Source organism: Haliotis rubra, unplaced genomic scaffold (assembly GCF_003918875.1).
Source record: "Haliotis rubra isolate DU_JTF1 unplaced genomic scaffold, ASM391887v1 Scf321, whole genome shotgun sequence".
NCBI classification, from domain to species: domain Eukaryota; kingdom Metazoa; phylum Mollusca; class Gastropoda; order Lepetellida; family Haliotidae; genus Haliotis; species Haliotis rubra.
In genome coordinates this window covers 687,405-710,818 of record NW_025766993.1, presented here as the reverse complement: position 1 = coordinate 710,818, position 23,414 = coordinate 687,405, and the positions used below count along the sequence as shown (strand labels likewise).

At 43.1% G+C, this 23,414-nt stretch overlaps 1 protein-coding gene across 2 annotated transcripts in view; it reads left to right on the top strand.

The window, feature by feature from the left end:
• Positions 1 to 3,517: 3,517 nt before the first annotated feature.
• Positions 3,518 to 23,414, top strand: part of LOC124283788 — a 46,859-nt gene continuing 26,962 nt past the window's right edge. Inside the window, exon 1 of one of the 2 annotated variants that reach the window (XM_046719814.1) lies at positions 3,518 to 3,758. The gene's annotated coding sequence lies outside the window, so the exon portion shown is untranslated. Of the gene's footprint in view, positions 3,759 to 7,701; positions 7,990 to 23,414 lie in introns of those variants that run through there. The other variant, XM_046719811.1, reaches the window with a different exon arrangement.

Genomic DNA, 23,414 nt, shown 5'->3' with positions numbered 1-23,414 from the left:
AGTTTAATCATTCAGGTGGTCTGGGTTTATGCCCCCAGTTTCAGTCTAAGTTTTAAATGTCCTTCATCTTAATAGTTTTGTTAAAATATGTTTTTAGGAAGTTAATGTATAACACGCAGATGTTAAAATTTCTGTCGGTAAGTGAGACGTGCGGTTGTTGCAAAAACGGCTATTTAAAACACATATATCATTGCTTGTTGCCTATAAATGTCAAAGAAAAAGCATTTTGTTTGTTCGTTTCGACTTACTGGAACTCAAAGCATTTCTAAACAGCTTTCGGAAACAGAGGTAAAACCAGTTGTCGTTTACGCCCCTTTCAAGAGATATCAGACCCATGATGATCTGGATTAGAATTGATCTTCAGTAACCCATGCTTGTCGTGAGGGGCGACTAACGAGATCGGGTGGTCAGGCTTGCTGATTTGGTTGACACATGATATCGAATCCCACTTGCCTAGATCGATGCTCATGCTGTTGATCACTGGATTGTCTGGTCCAGACCGTATAGCTGGAATATTGCTGAGAGCGGCCTTAGACAACCAACCAACACAGCCAAAACGTCCTTGTTCTATCCCTTAGTGTTCCCAGCGCCGGAAAGGATAACAGGTAACATTTGTAAACGTTTTTATGAACCACCGACCGTCGGATCTCCTGGCAGACCTCCTGTAAACTTGACCACTCAGTGTGAGCGAGTGACTATTTTATGTCGCTTTTAGCAATATTCCAGCAATATTACGGCGGGGACACCAGAAATGGGCTTCACACGTTGTACCCGAGTGGGGAATCGAACCCGGGTCTTCGGCGTGACGAGCGAACGATTTAACCACTAGGCTACCCTACCACCCCAGCTTATATTGGCGTGAAAGAACTTCGCATGAGCTGTATTTCAGCCATATAGCGACGAGACCAAGTTCATACTTATTCACAAATCCATCCTAGACACATTCGAGAGCAAATGTTTACAAACACATGATAACATCACAATGTTATTTACAGTTAATAACACGGAAAATAACAATATTATGTACACTTAAAACGCTTGTATTGGAAGAAAGTAGATGCTGGTTTAGATCCTGGCCGTTTACTACTTCAATAAGTGAGTGAGTTTTGTTTTACGCCGCTTTTGTTAGACTATTCCAGCAATATCATGGCGGGGGACTCCAGAAATCGGCTTCACACATTGTACCTATGTGAGGAATCGAACTCGATTCTTCGGCGTTAGCAGCGATCGCCCTAACTACTTGGCTACCCTACCGTCCCATTACGATTAAGAGTCATAGCATTATACTGTTAGAACCCCCACCGTTATCCACCTCCCTGCATATCGTACACTATTCAGATGTTCTGCAAGTTCTGTGATAAGATAGTCACATGTAAATATTCTGCTGTAACTTACCTTTCGCCCACACACATACAAAATCGTCACTAGCGCGTACATACCATCGGCGTTATTCTTTACTGCCCGTCAAACGACAACATTGCACCTGACGGGCGGTGTAATCTCAAGTGGAGTAAGTAAGCAACACAGGGCCAGTGGAAGTGTCATGTCCGACATACGTGCACATTCGGTAACCGTATGTTATCTGTATAGCGTCTGTTTCTTCAGTATCTCAAAGCGATTAAATGTACCATACAACCTCAGAATGCATGCACGTTTTCAGGGGACGAGGTTTGAATATTTACAACCTTGTAAAGCTAGTTATCAGTAGCTCATCACACGGTCGGTTTCAAGGGGTTTGGGATTGGGGATTGGATAGGGTTGCGGGGCTGCAATTCCCCCTATGTTTGGCCAGACACCTTACTTATTGACAGCGTTTTCGGTCCAGTCAATTCGTAACCTTGGTATATAAGTGCAAACCTCATTTTTCAAAAATCCTGAATCTCAATGGATCTAATATATTCATCTGATGACTGTAGACACTTTTCATCTCATAATCTCAAACAACAAACAAACATAACAACAACAACAACAACAACAACAACAACAAAACACACACACACACACACAGACCCACCTCCCAAAACACAACAAACAAAAAACGACAACAAACCAAACAAAAGACCAAACAAAAGCAAAAAACAAAAGACCACAACAACCCCGGAACAATAACCAAAGTAACCTCGCTAACTCGTTGCGGTCTGTAACTAATGGAAACAAAAGCCAACAACTGTGGTTGATGCATGCCGTCGAGGTGTGATGGCAACACTCACAGCCAGATCCTGATCTCAGTCACCACCTTATCCAAGGACGGCCGTTACAACAAGCATGGCGGTCTTTTGGGAACGGCAGTGACCCCTTTCCAAAAGCATGACCATACCTGTATGTTCTCGTCCCTTGGCCTGATTTCAGTAAATATTCTGATATGGTCACATTTTCTCTGATTTATAAACCACCTCAAGGTGAACTGATTTATGGTTCTTGACAACCTAGTATATGACCAACTTGTGTACACACGCAGTTCCTATTCTCCATTCAGGGATAAACACTCCAATAACGGTAAAAAAAACACACACACACACACACACACACACACACACACACACCCCCAAAACACCTGAAATAATCCCCAAACAAACAAAAGCTCAACTCGTAATTTCATCTTCCAAATGTAGTTTGCAAATGAGTTTACATTTCCAAGAATTTTAACATGAAATAAAACCGGTTGTCCAAGATGCTCGTAAAAAGGTAGTGATTATACTATAAATCGCATCCACCTACTCATCAGATCAATATTAGATAATATGTAGTTTAAAATTTGTATCCCCTCAGAAAACAACATTAAACAATTCATCATATCCAAGCTGGTAATTCTTAGAACGAAAGTTGAAAACATTCGTCACAAAATGATTTGTGAAAGAAGATTGTAAAACCCCAACTATTTTTCAACATAAAATTCATCAAGCATAATGCTTTCATTTTACAAATCTAAATATTAACCACCGATGAAAGATTTCTAACGTAGCACACGCTGTTTGGCCACAAAGAAGAAACGGAAAGCTTTTCCCAGAGCGGTATTTTTACCTCGTATTCATGCCCAAGGAGTAATCAAAGCCTGCCCGTCGTTCTCCAAGGTTGTGTCTTCTAACAAATTGGAATGTGATTTAGGAGCAACTTTGTACACGCAATCAGGGAAACTAAAGTGAGAAGGAGTTCTTTTGTCAATTCCACAAAAAGAGAATCCGTGAAAAGAATTATTGTAAGGATCGTGAAGCAAATTAAAGAAAGCTGTACTTTTCTGTTGTGCTTTCGTCTTCAAATAAACCTATTTGCTAAATGCATCTGGAAAATATGAAAGAAACAGAAATAATTGCGACAATATCCCCTAAAATGTCGCCGGGGGAAATAGCTTTCAAATATTTCCACATGTCTCGATCGATGTATGCGTATTGAGTAAACAATTTTGGTCCAGTTTATAATACGGAACTGTTCCATTTTGGTAAGTCGGCCATCCAATCCGAGGCTCTGTTATCACCACGTGACCTCGGGGATGTGGAACAGACTGAACTGTAATATCTTTTCCTGTACACGTTTTGTATTCAGACAGATGCAAATGTCACTCAGGAAAACAATTTTCTTTCTGTGAGCCTTGTTATAGATACATTAAGCACGTTGGCTGCTCATCCTAGCAGCTCTTGGCGTGACCTAGCCTAACACTGAACTTGGTGGTTGAGCAGTGGACATGTGAAAGTGAATGGGAAGCCTCTGAACAACGCACCTGGATGAAATACCCCGAAGTGATAATACATCTGCATGACCAGGTAAGACAATTGACCCAAATATCCGTTCCTCTAACCTACGGAGAATGTCTTGCCGCGAGTGTGGTTGACCCTGCGTTCACTATACAAGTAAGACAACAGTTAATGGTTACACTTAAACATGCAGTGATAATCCCTTTGCATGTAAACAGCGATGATGGTTTTCCTCGCTTTAATCAGACATTTCGTTAACTTATTAATACTTTATCTTTCCCAATGCTATTGAAGATTAAGAATCATTTTCTTTATCATGGGCTGTTTCAAGCCTCTGATGTCGTTACGTTGTTTTATGCCGAAGACCCTTTACTGTTGAACTGTTTGAGAGTCATTCTATAAGTTGTAAGTAATAGGAATGACAAGTCTTTATGGATGATCAACTTCTTTATTGTACAATAGAGACGTGTCGGTACAGATACCTACACTTGAAAACGGTATAAGTATCTGTACCGAAACGTCGCTATTGTTCAATAAAGAAGTTGACCATCGAAAAAGATTTGTCATAAGATTTTACTGTTGAAAATCCTTCTTGACCTGATGCTGACATTCTGGTTCATACTGGCGATTCTTTGCCACTGTTTTAACTCAGATCTTCTTTCATTTACGGTAGTATTGTTTCTGTGCCGTATTCCGACGTTTATTGACGGCGTTATTTAACGTCAACTGTCGTTGCGTTACGTTGTTTAACAAGTTGACGGATCTCTGCCCCACCTAAATACTCATATATCTTAAGCTTCATTCGTCACTGCTGTTTTTGTTACCCCGGACATACAGAAACATTAATTTTACGGTATGCTTAATCTAAACATGCCGACCCTCCGTTGATCGTTAGTGAGGCTGGGTGACTGGTCTTACAGCGTGACGTCGTACCACGTGGGACGTTATTCGTAATATCAACAACTGGTTTGTCTCATGCAGACTCGATTACATAGAGGCCACGTATATAGGATTGTTGAGTTAGGAGTGAGTGAGTGAGGTTTTACGCCGCCTTATAGCAATATTCCTGCAAGATCACGGCGGCGGACACCAGCAATCACAGCGTGACGAACGAACTCTTTAAGCATTAGGCTCACCTACCGCGCCCGTTGAATTAAGATCATTACGGTAATAGATAAACGTTACCCAGATAGGTTCTTTATTGTCAGTTTTTTCACGTTTATCACTTGTAATAATGTCGACAAAGAACCGTGAATACTTTGTAGTGTGGTAATGGGATTAATACTATAGTATGCAGCATATCCTAGATGATGTACCACACGGTTCTGACGAGTGAGTGAGTGAGTGAGTTGAAATTTACGCCGCTTTGGCCTTCACACATTGTACCCATTTGGGGAATCGAACCCGGGTATTCGACGTGACGAGCGAACCCTTCAACAACTGGTCTACTCCACCGTCCCCGGTTCTGATGAAACAATGCAGCTATTAAGTAGTTTCTAGACTACTGAACCATCCGTAGCCTGAATTGATGGCGGAGTCAATATTCAAGCTATGTCACTGTGGGGGCGGTGGGGTAGCCCAGTGGTTAAGGCGTTCGCTCGTCGCGCAAAAGACACAGGTTCGATTCCCCACATGGGCACAATGTGTGAATACCATTTCTGGTGTCCACTGCCGTGATATTGCTGGAATATTGCTAAAAGCGGCGTAAAACCATACTCACTCACTATGTCACTGCGGCCTATATATAATCGAGTCTGAACCACATCATAACAAACAAGTCGTTGATATAATGAGCAACAGGATACAAGAAATTTCCCTATTACAAGGGGCGGTAGGGTAGCCTGGTGGTTACAGCGTTCGCTCGTCACGCCAAAGACCTGGGTTCGATTCCCTACATGGGCACAATGTGTGAAGCCCATTGCTGGTGTCCCCCGCCGTGATATTGCTGGAATATTGCTAAAAGCGGCGTAAAGCCCAACTCACTCACTCACTATTACAAACACAGGTAGCTGTGACCTAATTCTATCCCGAATCTCTACTGGGTGCCCCCAATTAGAGATGAAAGACAAAGTACAGGATACACGAACCGAGTTGTAAGGTGCAGGCGTTCACTGGTCTCCTTCCTCAGCAAACTGTACCGGAGGAAATGTCAAACAGACGTGACCTACAATACATCACACTTCTACAACTGAAGGCAACAGAGTGCCCACGGCCCTCATTCAAAGTGGGTCGACGGCTAGGTCAAACATCTAACACACAAGGCTTTCTACGAGTAGTCTGACGCAGGACATAAACCTAACTTATGGTGAACTTTCGTCAAGAACCGGTTATAGTGTTGCTATAAGCAGGAAGTCTAGTACGAAACATGTAAAAAAATGTGTACAGCTGATTAAGACTGTTGGCAATACATTTCCATCATGTTAGTGAGTGAGTGAGTGTGGTTTTATGCCGCTTTTAGCAATATTCCAGCAATATCACGGCGGGGGACACCAGAAATGGGCCTCACACATTGTATCTAAGAAGGGAATCGAACTCGGGTCTTCAGCGTGACGAGCGGACGCTTTAACCACTAGGCTACCCCACCGCCCCTCCGTCATGTTAAATGAAGACAAGGCTCGGTTCAGTTGGGAGCCCCAGCAAAGTTGCCAAATCAGTGAAAACTCTCTTGATGCGTATTATCCGACCCTTGTGTAAGATTGCACAAACACATACACTTACAAAGTCTGACAGTAGACTCTAACTACAAACTAGATAAAGATGCCCTACAGAGCACACACCCTCTACAAGCTAATGGTTAGACTAACGCTTAGTCCCTGAATATATATAATTTTGATAGTAGCAAATAAACCCATTTTAACTGAAACGGAGCACCAGTGAGTTGGGAGATTCAGCACCTGGCGAAATCTAGACTTGCTTCATTTAGAGCTTTACCATTGCAGGGAGGGCCAGGCATTTGGGAAAATAATGTGGTTCAGAGACTGTGTGACAGGCTAGGCTGTAGGGAAAGTAATGTGGTTCAGGGACTGTGAGACAGGCTAGGCAGTAGGGAAAGTAATGTGGTTCAGGGACTGTGAGACAGGCTAGGCAGTAGGAAAAGTAATGTGGTTCAGGGACTGTGAGACAGGCTAGGCTGTAGGAAAGTAATGTGGTTCAGGGGACTGTAGGGAAGGCAGTAAAAGTAATGTGGTTCAGGGACTGTGAGACAGGCTAGGCAGTAGGGAAAAAGTAATGTGGTTCAGGGACTGTGAGACAGGCTAGGCAGTAGTAGGGACAGTAATGTGGTTCAGGGACTGTGAGACAGGCTAGGCAGTAGGGAAAGTAGGGTTCAAAAGTAATGTGGTTCAGGGACTGTGAGACAGGCTAGGCAGTAGGGAAAGTAATGTGGTTCAGGGACTGTGAGACAGGCTAGGCAGTAGGGAAAGTAATGTGGTTCAGGGACTGTGAGACAGGCTAGGCAGTAGGGAAAGTAATGTGGTTCAGGGACTGTGAGACAGGCTAGGCAGTAGGGAAAGTAATGTGGTTCAGGGACTGTGAGACAGACTAGGCAGTAGGGAAAGTAATGTGGTTCAGGGACTGTGAGACAGACTAGGCAGTAGGGAAAGTAATGTGGTTCAGGGACTGTGAGACAGGCTAGGCAGTAGGGAAAGTAATGTGGTTCAGGGACTGTGAGACAGGCTAGGCAGTAGGGAAAGTAATGTGGTTCAGGGACTGTGAGACAGACTAGGCAGTAGGGAAAGTAATGTGGTTCAGGAGTAGGGAAAGACAGACTGTGGGGAGACAGGCAGCAGTAGGAAAGTAATGTGGTTCAGGGACTGTGAGACAGGCTAGGCAGTAGGGAAAGTAATGTGGTTCAGGGACTGTGAGACAGGCTAGGCAGTAGGGAAAGTAATGTGGTTCAGGGACTGTGAGACAGACTAGGCAGTAGGGAAAGTAATGTGGTTCAGGGACTGTGAGACAGACTAGGCAGTAGGGAAAGTAATGTGGTTCAGGGACTGGTTTTACAGGGTTTTCAGTGTGTAAACCTGTGTTCGGCAGTAGGCTATTTATCATGACAACAGTAAACTTTCAAAAAAATGCTGATATGAAGACTTCACGGGTATTATCTCATCTGCATACAAAGGACGGTGGCCACTAGACAGATAACCTTGCATTAACCGACATGACGGTACAAGGACGCGATTCAGTACGACTCGGAAAGTGGTAGGCGTGGTGGAGGGGTTATTGTCTCGAATAGACGAGTGGACAAAACAGATACAAACAAGATGCTTAAGCAAGGTGCATTCGGGATCAAAACGTACAGGTCTGTATGAAACAGTTTCTTTCATCTCTCGCTTGTATCATAGAGTGGCGTTGCAACGATGGAAACGTCTGATATTTGAAGTTGTCTAGCAGTTGGGTAATGGAGACTTAGTCGTTATGGCCTACCGCAATCTGCAAAGTGTTACGAGAACTGATAACGTTCCTGGGTTGTGTAGCTAACGTCTTGAAGCCTCACAACGCAGGTTTCTGATATTACCTGTTGAACAAAAAGTCACAGGTAGTAAATGGAATTCAAGAATGACTTGGTCATAAAGAGAAGGATGTGCAAAACACGAAGAGGATTAACATTCTATGAAACTCTGTTGAATTCTCAAGGCCTTAATGAATCATACATTATTGTAATGTGATAACCTAATTCACTGAAAGCCCATAGTCCGCTAACAATCAGCACATTATTACCCCGGATAATCCAAGCTGCCTTTAAGGTGCTAGAAGGTTAGTAGTCACATGACTTATCCCACCGGGTACCCATTTTCTGCTGGGTGAACAGAAGCAATTTTTAACAAACTCACGTGCTTAAGGTGAGACCACATGTGTCACATGTGCTTTGCTTTTGGGCGGGACTGAAGTCCCAGAAACTCTCAGGAGTCAAGCTGCCAAACACGGTCATGCACCCATAAAGGACACTCCGTGCCCAACGTTGCTTAACTTCAACCGATTTGTGACCTGAGCTCTATGCACAGGACCACACACCACTGTATTACTGTATGTATATGTAACATTATATTCATTAAGACATTTGTGGTTTGAACGAAATAGTGGTGTTCCAGGACCACAGAATGACTCATATACTACTAAGAAACTTATCTGACAGATTAACTGCAATAATGTACATCTGAGTAGTATACGAGGAACAATATTTAAGGGAACCCTGTCATTTCAGCTGTAAGTGAGTGAGGGAGTTTTGTTTTACGCCGCTTTTAGCAATAATCCAACAATACCACGGCGGAAGACACCAGAAATGGGCTTCACACATTGTACCCATGTCGGGAATCAAACCCGGATCTTCAGCATAACGAGCGAACGCTTTAACCACTAGGCTACCCCATCGCTCTTCAGCTATAAGAATGGAAAGCCCAGATTTGTTGTACTAGACACGTTACTGAACGCAGAGAGAGAACTCGCGCCTTTAAAACATGTCGTCCATGGTGACATATCCTGGTCAATGAACGTCAGGACCAGGGTGGCGTTGTACAAAGCGATCTTAACGCTAAGGTAGCTCCCATATACTCTAACATAGACTTAAGGTAGTCTTAGCGCTAAGGTTGGTTTGTACAACTGTACCCAAGTCAATGATCGGAATAATGATAAAAATACCTCGAAAAGCATACTTAACGTGGCAATCAGTGTATGCAGTTGCCGGACAATCTAAAGGAGTGATACTCCGACTGAGGGAATGATGTCGCACGACTACTTCCAGACATAATCCGTATGTTCGCGCCACTGTATTGTGGAAGAGAATCATTCCTTACAACGACGTACTGATAACAAAAGGGCTGCCAACGGAATCTGACTTTCGAGTAAACGGTACAGGTCGGAAACTGAAATATAGACGTCCATTCTGACGGAATGCCTCAGACAACAGCAGTTTAGGGGTAGTCAACAGCGGCATTGCAAACACACCACACGGTTCTGTGTACGCTTCTCTGATGGTGTTCAGAGACGGCGCAGAGATTATTTTCCGGCAGCAGCCATGGAAAGCAAATGGGTACGGTGGTGGGAACCTGGTCAGGAGTGGTATCACATACGTCAACAGGACGGATCTGATGATTCGTGCAAGAATGAGTGAGTTTAGCTTTACGCCGCACTCAGCAATATTCCAGCTGTATGGCGGCAGTCTGTAAATAATCGAGTCTGGACCAGACAATCCAGTGATCAACAGCATGAGTCATCGATCTGCGCAATTGGGAACCGATGACATGTGTCAACCAAGTCAGCGAGCCTGACCACCCGATCCTGTTAGTCGCCTTTTACGACAAGCATGGGTTACTGAAGATCAATATTCTAACCAAGACCTTCACGGGTCATTCGTGCAAGAGAAACCACCGGTCAAATGACGTGGATCAAAGTTTACGTCCAGTGGTAATCTCATTTGCCTAGTGCGTAGTTCAGAAGAATGGTTTCAAAGGATGATCACACACTTCCCAACAAAGCTCATATCGCTGTCGAGTGACGCAGCAGAATCTTGCAACATTGTCCTGGCCATCCACATCTCCACGTCACCGATTAATCACCTTTGGGATGTTCTTGTCAGAAATGTTTGCAACCGATTCCTAGAACTTGATCGGCCTTACAAGAAGAACTTCCGGTACTAAGCTGGTTGCCGGCTCCTTTTGCGCGCGCCAACTTGCGATATGCGAGACGGGACCCAGCTTACTTCCGGTTCCAGATTTCCGGTGACAAGTGTATAGTCAAGAACCAGTTCTGGTTCCAAATTGTGCGACCCCCCAGATTTTCGAAAAGGTATGAAGCGTTGTTTGTCACCGGAAGTACTAATGTCTCGCAAAGTGATGTGACCAGCTTACGGGCCCTATGGCAAGGAATATCAAGATAGACGTTTGCTTTATAGCATGCCTTGAAAATATTGCGCTTGCATCGATGCTCACGGACATGGACAAGACATGAGTTGGTATGGTTTTACACCGCTTTTACCAATATTCCCGCCATATCACGGAGGGGGTATCACAAATAAGCTTCTCACACTGTACCCATGTAAGGAACAATACAAGTGTCTTGAGATTGAATTTCACGTAATTTAAAAAAAATATAAGAGTGGTCCCCAGATATTGTTCCTCGTATATATCTCGCCTTACTTTGTAAGAAGTCTTACGCTTATGCTGATCTCGTGCGAAGTATTTTTCTTTCGCTTGTATACACAGCGTTGTCGTGCGTTCACGTAGTCGCACAATCATTTAGGTCACACGTAAACCAAGATATTACTTTCCTATTTAGTTTTATTAATATTATCATATTTTATCTTATTTATAGCTTTCATAGCATATTCATATTTTTCATGTGATATATATATATATTGTAATGGTGCATGTTAGCAATATGGTCTGTAAGTAAGTTGAGGATATTATATTCGTGCCCATATCATACGATGTTTACGACACGAGTGCCTAAATGTTGGTATTTCCCGAGCGAGAGCGAAGGATATACCGATATTTAGGCACAAGTGTCGTAAACATAGTATGGTATAGGCACGAATATAATATTCTGTTTATTACCGAAGTTGTCAAATTGAGGAAAATAAACCCAAATCTACGTTCAAACACAGGCTGGCTACCCGCCGCCGCTGTATGTAGAACGCAACGCCACAGAAGAAAATGAACCCCGATATGTTCGCCCTCGTAGGTAACAATTGATATTATTACCTACGAGGGCGAACATATCGAGGTTCATATTTTTCATACGATGCCCTAGGGCAAAATACTAGTATCACTTTGTCATGGTGACGTGACGTCATGAACAATGCTGCAATGTCACGTTACTTCTGTGGCGTTTCGTTCTGCATGCGGCGACGCTCGGGAAATACCAACATTTAGGCACTCGTGTCGTAAACATAGTATGACATGGGCACGAATATAATATCCCCTATTTATCATCCAAAACTGTGTTCCACAGGAGATATCGCTTGTGTGAGATCAAATGATATCTCCTAGGAGATATCGCTTTGACAGTAGATTTTGTACAATGCCCTGACAATGCCATGACATCACTGCACTGCAAGTGTAATGGCAGTACCATGTTCAGAGATGTACATTTTTCATTGAAAATTGATGAAGAGTGATTTTGGATGATAAGTAGAATCTCACCCTCGTGTCTTCTGATATCAAATATATCAACACTCGTTGATAAAGTAAAAATATCCTCGGCCAGCCTCGGATATTTGTAACTTTATCAACTCGTGTTGATATAATTGATATCAGAAGACACTTGGGTGAGATTCTCTATGTATTTACCCGACCAACTAGTCTGCACAACGATCCACTTGGTTTCGCCATGTGACCACCCAATCTCTAGTTTACTCAGGTGTTGTGACAATCATTACAGAGGACTGTACCGACCCGTGAAGATCCGGGTTAGAATATTGATCTTGAATATCCCATACTTGTTGTAAGAGGCGACTAACGGGATCGGGTGGTCAGGCTCGCTGACCTAGTTGATGCATGTCATCGTATCTCAGTTGCGTCGATGCTCATGATGTCAGTCACGTGATTGTCTGGTCCAGACTCGATTATTTACAAACCGCGGCAAAATAGCTGAACAGTGTGAAGTCCGGCGTGCTACTACATCTCAAATCGAACTGCCCTCTAAAGTATGGAATCGTCAAATTTACGACGTCATAAAGCTGACAATGTGCGTTCGAATCGCGATTGATTCCGTTTTGCCTGTACCAGACTAAATTATTTACAGATCGCCTCCAAAACGCTTAAACGTTGCTGAGTATTGCGTTAAACAGAGGAATGGTCCGCCCCGAAATCAACTCGGTACATCTACATACGTGACGTGAAAGCATTGCTTTAAGAGCTAATGAGAGTCGATTACACGTGTTTGTTTATTCATCAATGCAGGGGTACCTCCTGCACCAACATCCCCCTCAACAACCTCGGCATCAACAACATCTCCTAGTTAATAATGGACTTCGTGGTTCTGGCATCGTAACATTTTGTCCACCACTTGTAACAGGAAAATAGAAATCTAAATAGAGATATCTCCTTTATAAACGAACACTCCAAATGTCGGGGAAATGCCATTGTGTATATCACTTGAAAGACACAGACCCATTGTGGCTATTCCTGGTAACTACATGTGGGACGTGACCCCAACTTTCCTGCTTAAATCCTCAGGCATAGGTTCTTAGACATGCCCTTTCAATCTTACGTTCTTTGGAAGCTCATTTAGGTTTGTTTACATCAACAACGAACACGGCGGTGGTACTTTCCCACGGCTGTGGAGACATGTCTGTAGCACCACTAGTGCCATGTGAAGCATTATGAGGTGAGTGAGTATGATTTTACGCCGCTTTTAGCAATATTCCAGCAATATCACGGCGGGAGACAACAAAAATGGGCTTCACAAATGTGGGGAATCGAACCCGTGTCTTCGGTGTGACGAGCGAACGCTTTAACCACTAGGCTATCCCACCGCCCCGAGAAGCATGACGATTATACTATTACTGCTAATGTTACTGCTACTGTTGTTTAATGCTGCCCCAGTCTAGGCAAGTCAACCCAGTGGTGAACGTTATGAACATCGATCTATGACCTACGATGCCAATAATAAGAAACGTCGGCGAGATTGACCGCCCGATTCCCATCTACTACTACTGACTGACTGACTTTGGTTTTACGCCGCTTTTAGCAATATTCCAGCAACATCACGGCGGGGGACACCAGAATTCGGCTTCACACATTGCACCCATGTTGGGATTCGAACCCGGGTCTTCAGCATGGCGAGCCAACGCTTTAACCACTAGGCTACCCCACCGCCCCTCTACTACTACTACTACTACTACTACTACTGGTGCTGCAACTACTACCACAAATCACTGTCCTACCTACAGCTACAACTATCACCCCTACTATGATTACTGCTTCTACTACTACGACTATTTGCTGCTGATGCTATTGTTGTGCTTGTTTCTAGATCGGCGTTAGCCGCAGATTGGGGTACAATCAATACGCCTGTCAAGTATCATGCCTGAATCGGAGCATATTCGTCCTGTCTTTTAACCAAACTATTTTCGAAATACACGATTATCTCAAAACAGAAAAAGAAGGTATGTGTAACGTAACTGTAGGGGCCATTTCACGATTAGCACTCCTGAAAATATCAAACAGTTTCTATGGCATTGTATGCCGATCGATTAAGAGCAAAACACACAACGAACTCAAAGTGACAACAAGGTTTCAATTCGGTATAACAGCAAATCTAGTTACAATACTGAACAAATTTTATGGATAACAACTTCTTTTGTTTCGTAAATAGAGAACTTCTAAACTGCCATTCAAAGAAGTTACAACTAGTTAGTTTCACGCATTGTGAATAAATTATACGAAAACACAGTGCGTTATATGAGTGTATAAAAGTAGTTTACAGAATGTTTTGCTTATTACACGCCGATATCTGGTCATTTCCGACCTTGGACCCGTCGTAAGAGTTGCGCCCGTAACCCCCACTTGAAATGTATTCTATTTATTAGTATTATTTCTAGGGTTTAGGGTTTAGTTTTGGGTTTAGGTTTAGGGTTAGGTTAAGGCTTTTTATAAAAAAACCCATAGGCCCATATTCTTGGGCACAGAATGATGAAAATTAAAAACGGGGGAAACGCATTCCCGACATCTACAACGTCCAATACAACTTCTGCAAATTTCATCAATGCATATTCACCAAATACTAGAGATTCCAGTGCTACAACAGATCTAAAACTGTCGAAGATAAAGACAAAACCACAAGCCTAATAACCGCTAGCTCGACGACTGTTCTCTGAAGATGGCTTGTGTTCAAGGCGAGATGAGCGCGCCTGTTCACATGTTTGATATACTTCTGGTATTCGGCACGACTCGCAGACAGGCAGTGTCGAAAACGCGGCATATTTAACTCGGAATGTGATATACAAGCGCTATTGACTTCACAAATCCTCACTTCTACCTTTCATTTGGATTTCAAACGCGTTCCCGTGGTATTGCTGTTTAATTTAGGAGCCAGTTACTTTGATACACACAAAACAATTGTAAATCAGTCAGCTCGTGAGCTGCGCGTGCTTACACGAGAGGCAATCTACCGCACGCTGCTCGTGCTGCACGAGGAGGCAGGCCACGTGACGCACGAACTACCAACAGCGATAAGCTTCAGTTACAGATTTGAACGCTTTTTCGTGAAATATGGCACATCGAGGACTGATGAGTCTATTCTGGAACAAAAGCACCTTGCTTGGGCTTTGTTTTTGAATGAAAAAGTTATATTTATCCTCTCGACATGACAGCTTGTCTCGATTGGAGTTACGTTCTTTAAAAACGAGAGTTATGGCTTCCAAAGAAACTATTATGGGATACGCCTATGTAATCCTTGTCATAAACACACGATAACATAGTGGGGAAACATGATGAGCGCTATAAAATAAATCACAAGTGACTTTACTTCTCCTATACAGTGGTTCTTTGCTTGTACTGGAGCCAAATGGGGATCTGGTGGTTACAACGGCGTCTGTTTATGGAAAGCTGGGTGGTTCTTTGCGTGTATTAGAGCCAAATGGGGATCTGGTGGTCACAACGGCGTCTGATTATGGATAGCTGGGTGGTTCTTTGCTTGTACAGGAGCCAAATGGGGATCTGGTGGTCAGAACGGCGTCTGATTATGGATAGCTGGGTGGTTCTTTGCTTGTACTGGAGCCAAATGGGGATCTGGTGGTCACAACGGCGTCTGATTATGGATAGCTGAGTGGTTCTTTGCTTGTATTAGAACCAAATGGGGATAGCTGGGTGGTTCTTTTCATGTATTAGAGCCAAATGGGGATCTGGTGGTCATAACGGCGTCTGATTATGGATAGCTGGGTGGTTCTTTGCTTGTATTAGAACCAAATGGGGATCTGGTGGTCAGAACGGCGTTTGATAATGGATAGCTGGGTGGTTCTTTGCATGCACTGGAGCCCAATGGGGATCTGGTGGTCACAACGGCGTCTGTTTATGGAAAGCTGGGTGGTTCTTTGCGTGTATTAGAGCCAAATGGGGATCTGGTGGTTACAACGGCGTCTGATTATGGATAGCTGGGTGGTTCTTTGCATGTATTAGAGCCAAATGGGGATCTGGTGGTCATAACGGCGTCTGATTATGGATAGCTGGGTGGTTCTTTGCTTGTATTAGAACCAAATGTGGATAGCTGGGTGGTTCTTTGCGTGTATTAGAACCAAATGGGGATATGGTGGTCAGAACGGCGTCTGATAATGGATAGCTGGGTGGTTCTTTGCATGTACTGGAGTCAAATGGGGATCTGATGGTCACAACGGCGTCTGATCATGGATAGCTGGGTGGTTCTTTGCGTGTATTAGAACCAAATGGGGGTCTGGTGGTCACAACGGCGTCTGATTATGGATAACTGGGTGTTTTTTTGCGTGTATTAGAGCCAAATGGGGATCTGGTGGTCACAACGGCGTCTGATTATGGATAGCTGGGTGGTTCTTTGCTTGTATTAGAACAAAATGGGGATCTGGTGGTCAGAACGGCGTCTGATTATGGATAGCTGCGTGGTTCTTTGCGTGTATTAGAACCAAATGTGGATAGCGGGTTGGTGTTTTTGCGTGTATTAGAGCCAAATGGCGATATGGTGGTCACAATGGTGTCTGATTATGGATAACTGGGTGTTTTTTTGCGTGTATTAGAACCAAATGGGTATCTGGTGGTCACAACGGCGTCTGATTATGGATAGCTTGGAACCACTGTCTGACATATCATAACCGATAGTGTATGGGGACTACGGGTCTGAGCAGGATCCAAACACCCTGATGTTGCAAAATAAGACAGATGGTCTGTATCTGCAGCTAGACCTGTGAAGATCCGGGTTTGAATTGGTCTTCAGTTACCCTTGCTTTTCGTAAGAGGCGACTTACGGGATCGGATGGTCTGGCTCGTTGGCTTGGTTGGCACAAAGTATATTACCGTTGCGAATATCGATGCTGATCACTTGATTATTTGGTCCAAACTCGATTATTTACAGACCGCAGCCATACAGCTGGAATATTGCTGAGTGCGGCGTTAAACAACAAACTAACGTGCAAACATCTGCAGCTGGTAAGGTGATGTATGTCACCGTGACCCAGATAATCATACTGTCGACCACTAGTTTGTCTTCCAGGTGGGTGAGATATAGCTGGAGTACTGTTGACCAGTGTAAAACAGCGTTCACTCAGTCTCATTCACTTAGATCACGGCTGTCTTGAAATGACAGTCAGTGAGATTCACTACGTTCAGAATAATACATGCATTACGTATTTCCTTCTCGAGTTCGTTGCTTTTGCTCGTCAGTCCGGAAAACACACATTCCGGACGATTACATAGAAACAGGTGTCCAAATCCATGTACATGGGCAGGGTAATTCATAACTGTAGAGTTGCTTCCAGGGGTGTGAGAAACATTCTACGTGGGTTGTCAGATAGGTTCATACCTGTCTGTTTACAGACACCCGTCATATAGCTGGAATAATGCTGAGTGCGGCGTAAAACTAAACTCACTCACCTTAATGCGGGCGATTTCCCATGGCAACCGTGTTTGTTTTCGGGCATTCTCACATCACTGGCGCTTTTATCAACATAGCAGTGCACTAACCAGATTTAGATGCTCTTTCAATGTATTGATGATTGAAACAGGATGTAACAAAATCCTAATCGATATGTGTGTGAGGTTTACTATTTACAGTTGACGAGTACACGTTTGTTTTAATGCGCCCATTTCGTCACCGTCTACGTTGTATATACACACGTGCGTATGTAATTATAAATATATAAAGTAATTAATTACACATATTTCATGCAATGAATTTTAAATATAATGCTAACACAATTAAAAAAATTGTAAGACAGGTGATATAAGTAAATTTAACAATGGTATATGTACGTCATCTGTTCAGACATATTTGATTAGTATTGGACTGTCCAATATTTCCGCCATAAATATTATAGACTTTGCTTATTTGAAAGATGAAAGCATGAAGAACTGATACAACGCGTTTTGGATCAATTCCTCTATGAGACTTGTTCATTATATTTCCTGATTATCGTGTTTCCGCCCTGATGATATATTTTGACTTTCAAGAATTTATTGTTTCAACTCCAATTTCATTTATGTACAGTGTCATAATTTCGACTTTTAGCGCCTCGAGGTGTATAGATCATGGCCGAAAGTCAGAATAGGGTTATCGTTATAGTTGTGTCTACCGTTGAATAACACCATAAATATATGAAAACCCTTAATTCCCAACCCAATCAGCACTGAATAAAACCCACAAGAAACAAGAATATTTGAAACGGCTCTGACTCCACTGTCACACTGCTCATGAACCATATTTCCATATTAATAATTTTGTTTACCCCGTCCATATCTTCGAAAACGGATGCCGTTAAAAGATAAACTAACATATTAAACAGTGTAATAAAATGATCAGATGAACTGATATATCAAATCTCAGTTCATTTCACGGATAGTTTACGACAATGAGTGAGTGACTGGATTAGGCAATACGCCAGGTGAGGATTTCTATTTTTTCACGAACCTAAAGACCCATTTAACCGTAATACAATCTGTCTGGCGTCTGGACACATCTCTTCATTTTGACATAGTGGCCAACACGTTATGACCAATTGGTTAGAGTCAAGGGTATTCGATTAGTCATACTCAAATAGACCCCTAAATCTCGCTCTCCTTCCCTTCCCCAAAGGATTTAACGACGAACGAGATTTTGTACAGCGGCGCGAGACCTCCGTGATTTAAGTCTTGCTCCTGGCGTCTAAACCTCCCCAATGCTCTCTATCCCTCAGTTTTCCATTAAATCCTGAATGGACGTCCATATTTACTCACGTCTTGTGCTTATTTTTCTCAATTTCCAAATTGGACGGCCCCGTTCAGTGCGGTAGCTACGACGATGCGACTCTTCTCATATGGAATAATCCTGACTTGAGCTTCACAGACTGAGCCGATAGACAAGCCGCTCTTCGTCTTAACGCAATTGCTTGAAACTTATTTATTTCCTGTACAGGCAATATCCAAGACAATGAACTTTGGGGGAAATCGATTTTATTGGGAATTGTACCAGTCTGCACGTTCACAGCAGTGCATTTGGGTAACATTTAGTTAATTCTTCGTTTTAAGGAACATATTATCTATTCCTTTCAATCATCTCACGCAATATGAATGTGATGCTGGGATATTTCAAACGTGATACGGTAAAGTTTAGATGAAATAATGTCGAGTGAAAAGCTGATAAAATATATTCAGGTGAAAATATTCCTCCTCATATTTCATATCGAGATCACTTAGAAAATGACTTTTTCCAAACCACCAATTTATATATTGCTAATGGTATCGTCATTGTATATCGTCTCGATATTCTTTGGCACGATGTATGACTAAGATTGAATTACAAAATATGATTTAGTGTTTTTTTGGCAAAACCGGATCATAACGTAACAAGGCTGTAACAGTCAGCGAAAGATTGCAAAGTTACGGTCAGAAACTCAATTATGATTGATAATTATGATTTCAATTAAAATATGAAATACATCTCCATCGAATATCCATTTGGAAATCGAATCATGTTAGCCCCGATTAAACACACACACTCATAGAGTCAATAAAACCCACTGGTGACAAGCACCAGGTGGATGTTTAATGGGTATTTAAAACCATTAGATAAAATTGAAGTTTAATACACATGCCTATGGGTTTTTGCATTCGGACACAAAATCCCGGACAGGTGTTTGAACCCTGCCCTGTCGGCACATGATTTATGCTTGTGGGTTTACCAAAGTGGTAAACGCCCTCAGCATGGTCAGTGTTCTTACTACCCGACATCATTAAGCTAAACAGGCGTATTGTAACCAATGTAAAACTGTTCAAAGTGACCATAAGCCACATTGGTGGATTCTCCACGAGACAGTTCCGAATGTGAGTGTTTTACACGCACACGCACGCACACACACACACACGCACGCACGCAACCTCTCCCTCTCACACACTACTCTGATCCTGGTTGACGTCTCCCAATCTTACCGACCTTGTATAGTGAACGATGCACACAGTGAATACCCGTCGTATCAGTAACAGGTTACAAGAAGACCGTCAGTGAGTCTTCTGTTCTGACGTCATCTTCACGATCCAATGTCAAGAGATAAACCGCTGAGATTAACGTGTCTGAGATGCATCACCTGATTCCAGCAGGTCGAACAGGTCGTATTTAACATGACTCTTGGGTTTCTCATGGTGGCTATCGATTCTTGTCGAAGTTAGTGGATATGTTAAACGTCGGGAACTTATTTTAGTGAGTGAGTGAGTGAATGAGTTTGGTTTTACGCCGTTTTAGCAATATTCCAGCAATATCACGGCGGGGGACACCAGAAATGGGCTTCACACATTGTACCCATGTTGGGAATCGAACCCGGGTTGTTTGGGTAATACTTTACGAGCGTAATCTGGAAGCAAAAATGTCCCTTGGTTTCACAAAAGTAAAAGAAATGGAATAGAAGTGATCTAGTTTATAAGAATGAAATATTTGGCTTCTTTTTCCACTTTGGGATTTCCCGTTAAAGGTGCCGTTAAACAAAGCTCGCTCACATTCGGGACCGAGTTATGCAAGTTATCGTGTAGGTAACGGAATGACCCGAGTGGATCCGACTGCAGCAACCATAGGTAACCGGAACAGTTATTTCACTCTCACAACAAAGGAACTCAGGTGGTTAGGGGCTGAAGAACTGACTGGGATCCACATTTACCTCTCTGTCATATCGCGTGTTTCACTCGTATATTTAGCAAGTCAATAATGCATAACATTTTCGAGTGAACGCAAGATATTCTCGTCATCTGGAAAACGTCATAGCGACGATGCCATTGACCGTTGCATGCTAAGCGTTTTGGCAGCGATCTGCAAGGAATGCCGCGAATACGTAGCCGCTGTTACGCAACCTCCTCTAGAGAAATGCATGAAAAACCAGACGTCGCATATGTTTCTTGATAATTACGTGAAAATGGTATACGTTTCCTGATAGATTTTATCTTCTATTTATACGTGCCAAGTCTGGTTGCCAAAATGTCACTTTCTATTTGTGACAGTAAGGCTTCAAGTGGTACATAGTTGTTTAACATTCGTGTCAACATGCTTTTCCTTTAAGTACCTGGTTTCAAATTAGATGCATATACAATTTCGTTTTGCGTTGAGTGTTGATGTTAAAGAAGATTGAGTCAGTGAGTTGGGGTTTATGGTTGTTTGAACTGCATATATCAGTTGCATCACAGCGTGCTGGCATCAGGATACAAGGAGAAGGCATGCTGGTATAAGACGGTCACCACTATCTTGAAGTCCATGGGCACTGGAATGGTACTGACAAATCTGAGTCCTCAGAGGCCAAAACTGGGATTCCAAACATCGATCGTAGGCTTCTGACATGCCTAAGAGGACTGACTGAGTGAATGAGTTTATATTCCAGCTATATGGCTGCGGTCTGTAAATAATCGAGTCAGGATCAGACAATCCAGTGATCAGCAGCATGAGCATCGTTTTACGGAACTGGGATACGATGGCATGTGTCAATCAAGTCAGCTAGCCTGACCACCCGATCCCGTTAGTCGCCTCTAAGGACAAGCATGGGTTTGCTGAAGATCAATGCTAACCCGGATTTTACGGGTTCCTAAAAGGAATGAATGAATGTTGCGTAACGCTAAAGTCAACACGAATGAAACTAACACAAATGACGCCTGTAAATATACGACTCTTGACCAGACAAATAAGTGATTGAAGTGTCTGAAATTCTGAACAAAGCACCTTATGGAAATAGTTTTCAGGGATGAGTTGGAGGTTTACGGGGTGTTCAACTCGATATTGAAACCCTTTCCAACACTATTCCAGCCATTTAGCGTGTTTTGTCACTAATTATGGGCTTCGCCTGTTGTACTCATGGAGATTCAAACCAGCATCTGTGGCCAACACTTGCACTTGCACATCGAGACTGTGTAACCATGACTTCTCGCACCCATGAAGATTCGGGTTAGAATAGGTCTTTAGCAAACCATGCTTGTGGTAAGAGGCGACAAACGGGATCGGGTGGTCAGGCTCGCATTGAGTAGATCTGTGCTCATGATATGAATCACTTGCCAAGACTTGATTATTAGGGCGGTGGGGTAGCCTAGTGGTTAAAGCGTTCGTTCGTCACGCCGAAGACCCGGGTTCGATTCCCCACATGGGTACAATGTGTGAAGCCCATTTCTGGTGTCCCCCGCCGTGATATAGCTGGAAAATTGTTAAAAGCGGCGTAAAACTGAACTCACTCACTCACTTGATTATTTACTGACTGCTGTCATATAGCTGGAATATTACTGAGAGCGGCGTTAAACACTTACTAAATCAGCCAAACCATCACTGGTGGCGCAAAGAAGAGATTTAGGACAATGGCAGCATATAGCACAAGAAGGCATTGGCAGCATATAGCACAAGAAGGCATTGGCAGCATATAGCACAAGAAGGCATTGGCAGCATATGGCACAAGAAGGCATTGGCAGCATATAGCACAAGAAGGCATTGGCAGCATATAGCACAAGAAGGCATTGGCAGCATATAGCACAAGAAGGCATTGGCAGCATATAGCACAAGAAGGCATTGGCAGCATATAGCACAAGAAGGCATTGGCAGCATATAGCACAAGAAGGCATTGGCAGCATATAGCACAAGAAGGCATTGGCAGCATATAGCACAAGAAGGCATCGGCAGCATATAGCACAAGAAGGCATTGGCAGCATATGGATCGGCAGCATATGGCACAAGAAGGCATTGGCAGCATATGGCACAAGAAGGCATCGGCAGCATATAGCACAAGAAGGCATCGGCAGCATATAGCACAAGAAGGCATTGGCAGCATATAGCACAAGAAGGCATTGGCAGCATATAGCACAAGAAGGCATTGGCAGCATATAGGACAAGAAGGCATTGGCAGCATATGGCACAAGAAGGCATTGGCAGCAAAGTCTTCACTTACACCATTCAACACTGAATCGCCGTACGTGGCTTTTGAGGCTCCCCAATAATCAAAAAACCCATTGGATCACTTGACCTACGCCAGAAATGTTACGTTCACTTTCGAATTCCACTCACAAATTTGTACCTTATGTTTGAACCAATCAAATTTCTTTATTTAGTTAGCATCTGTCTCAATTTTCTTATTGAGGTGAATGACATGTAAATTAACAGTCCTGTTCAAATAATTTTTCCTTATAAGGAAGATTAATTACGTTGCATAGGTTAGCGATCCGTTTTACGTGTTCCGGTCGTGTTGCGACGAGGTGTGATTAACTCGGTTGGACTGATTAGCGAGGTTCTGTGCGGTACCCTTCCGCTCTTCCACAGTTGGTCATAACCTTCCAGCTTATAAGGCCCGTAAGTAGGTCACGGCACTTCGCGAGACCTTATGTTGTTTAATACTTCCGGTGACAAACAACGTTTCATACCTTTTCGAATGGTCTGTCTCATGGTTGCCGGTTGACAGTAAGGAACCGATAATCCCTGAAATGAACAGGTATAAGACTTGTGTGGGCAAAACTTTCCAAATTTCCGATCTAACCATACACAAATTAGCCTATTATTACGACTGTAAACTTCTGTGACGGCCAAGCATGGTTGAACACTTGGTTCGGTCTAGTAACGTAT